General features: G+C 42.3%; 1 pseudogene; it reads right to left on the bottom strand.

Annotated features, from left to right (window-relative positions):
- Positions 1 to 560: 560 nt before the first annotated feature.
- Positions 561 to 2,510, bottom strand: LOC129357642 (high choriolytic enzyme 1-like; annotated as a pseudogene).
- Positions 2,511 to 2,828: the final 318 nt, after the last annotated feature.

Below are 2,828 nucleotides of genomic sequence, written 5' to 3'. Positions count from 1 at the left end.
GAGAAAAAGTACCGTAAGTCATACAGCTGCTGGAAATGCTAGAGAAATGTTTGAAAAGATCAATATTTTACTCACAGCATCGTAGAGCCTGTTGATGCGGGCGATGTCGTTGACGCTCATCGATAAGGCTCTTCCAAAGTTGAGGGAAGGATTAGCTTTGGAAAGGAGAGTCGGTTGGCCGTTTCTGGAGAAGGCGGTCCTGGAAGAAGGAGGAAGTGATGAACAAAATGCATCTGCAGTCACAGTCAGACTGAAAACAGCAAGCTGTGTGTAACACAATAGAAGGTATTTTTGAAGCCAAGACTCACTTGGAGTAATGCATAATGGAGTTGAAGTCGTAGGGAGTGCCCTGGTTGTTAGTCTGCACCTTCTCAAGTGTTCCTTCCCTGATTAAGAAAAAAAGTTAACTTTTTAAATTGTCACCTTATTTCAGAAAATGTCACTTTTCCATTGCAATAGATAAAAGTAGAACATGAGGCAATGTGATCTTACAGTTTAAATGTCAGTTTCCAAACTTCCCACACAAAACCTGCTGAGTTCTCTGATTTTGGTCATTTGGAAAGTATTAAGTTCCCTATGAATGGCTGAATGGATCTGAATGCAAATAGTTTTTTTTTTTCATTTGTGTCCAAATGTGCAAAATACAGAAATGTATGACTTGTTTAAAATACTTCTGTTTTCAGATCTAACCAAGATGTTCTGCAGATAGAAGCATTAAGCCACGGTTGTGTGACTGAGCCGACCTGGGATGATGTTCTGGGTGAGGACCTGGACGAAGGAGTCTCTGTCAGAGCGGACATGTTCGTGGTGGAAGCCCAGAGCGTGGTTGATCTCATGCCGCACCGTGGAGTGATGCATGCAGCCATTTTTCCTGAGAGACACAAGTTGTTGTCCGCCTGACGGCCCAGGTAGCACCAGCACCTGACGGGGAGATCAGGAGGAAATCAGTGGAAATGTGTGGAAGTAAAAGTCACGGTATGTGACTGAGTTCCTACCCGGATCCTGAGTAGAAGTGAAGGAAGTCCCTTTGCCGTGTTGAAGTCCTCCAGACAAAGCGAATGCAGGTCGAGGCGTGGAAGCTCACCAGGTCATTGATGATGATGTCACGCTCTGCCGTGGCTGCAAAACAAAACATCTTACACCAAGGTCCTAACTACAAAACAAACTCCAACTCAGACATCATCTACTGTTCCCTCTGCCTTCTGAAATAAACATGAAGGAACTTGGAAAAGTTTGCATCAATTTTAAAGTCTTGTGTGTTTATTCAGGTGCTGGTTTTGCTCACAGTAAGATCTGGAGATGTAGACGGGTAGACATATTTTCCAGTTTTGGGCCATTTGCAGCCGGTGGCGGTGCATGGGTCTGCGTTCCTCATTTGCTCGGAGCAATGTCACCGTGGACCAGTGGAGTCTCTGCAGAAACACAAAACACACAACAGAGTGAAGAACATTGATTCTTATGACACAAAGGATTTTTGTGTATTCTTTGACCTCTGCATCTTGAACAAGACATGCTGCATTGAGCTGGCCAATGAAAGCACTCCAGGAGAGTACAGAGTCTTTTACTACTTATTCTTATTACACACAAGGAACCAATGTATTGTTTTATACTTTTACAATATTTTTAAAATGCTTTGCTATCCTGGTTAGAAATTGTACAGACTGCAAATAAACCGATTGATCACTAGTGAAATGTAGGGACAGTTCCTTATGCAGATTAAAAAATATCCAGTTTCTTATCAGGCTTGAAGATTTGACAAAGGCAAACCATTAAGCTAATTTCTGAGAAATGAATCAGTCGATTTATTAATAGATGATGATTATTTTTTTGTCTTGACTTGCAAATATAAAATTACATTCAAAGCTGTTGGGTTGTGTGAAATTTCTCTCTTACTTATGCCTTCGTTTGCTTTGGAGATGATTTCTGTGACATCCATGTCCTCATCTGTGGGAGGAAGGAAAGAAATCCACATGTCAGAGATTTCAGTTTCACTTCAGGTTTCTTTTATTTTTTCTACTCACTGATTTGGTTTTCACTGTCATCTGCTTTCTGCAACACAAACAGAGATTTCAGCATTTAATGACAACCACATTTCTTCTGCTTCATGATGGTTTGGATATTTGCTGTTGATGCTGCATTGCAAACCCAATATATCTAAACACATTAGGCTTCCCTATGTTGGATGAAACAAATTAGTTTTATTTGTCTCCCTTCAAACTTACCAGAGGAACAGCCGCCGTCCTTGCCATCGAGATGGTGAGGAAGAAGAAGAAGAAAACTCTAAACATCTTGCTTTTCTGCAGGGAAGCTTCTGACCTGAAAAAATCCAAATCTAAACAGAGTTTTGTTGTTAAGATAACAGTTCAAGTCTTGGAAGATAAAAGCGGTTTGTTAAAGCAATAAGAGAGGAATGTGAGTGGAGGAGAAGAGGCTACCTGTCAGTCCAGGAGTCTGAGGCTGGATGCAGAAGCAGCTCAGCCTCCCACCTTTTAAACGCTGCGAACACGGGGTGTGCCTCAGGGCTCATTGTTTGTGCATCAGTCACCTGTCAAGTATACATTTAAGCAACCTGCCCCTGACTTCCCAGAGGATCCATCACTCTGCGTTTCTGAGGTCTGAGGCCGGGGACCAGATATTATCTTTACACCCGTCTCCATCCAGAATGTGTCTGGCCCCCGGGTTCTGCAGAACAGGACATTACCTGTCCGGATCACTACAAGAAATTTACAAAAACCAGAAATATGAAATACAGCGGTCCTAATTCAAACCTCAGATGATCCCCTGCCTAAGAAAACCTCAGACGTTTTGGCCTCCAAGCCACTTAAAAG

The sequence above is a fragment of the Poeciliopsis prolifica genome, unplaced genomic scaffold (assembly GCF_027474105.1).
Source record: "Poeciliopsis prolifica strain line A6 unplaced genomic scaffold, Auburn_PproV2 SCAFFOLD273, whole genome shotgun sequence".
Lineage (NCBI taxonomy): Eukaryota > Metazoa > Chordata > Actinopteri > Cyprinodontiformes > Poeciliidae > Poeciliopsis > Poeciliopsis prolifica.
The sequence above is the reverse complement of the archived record's forward strand: the minus strand, read 5'-3'. Positions and strand labels throughout refer to the sequence as shown.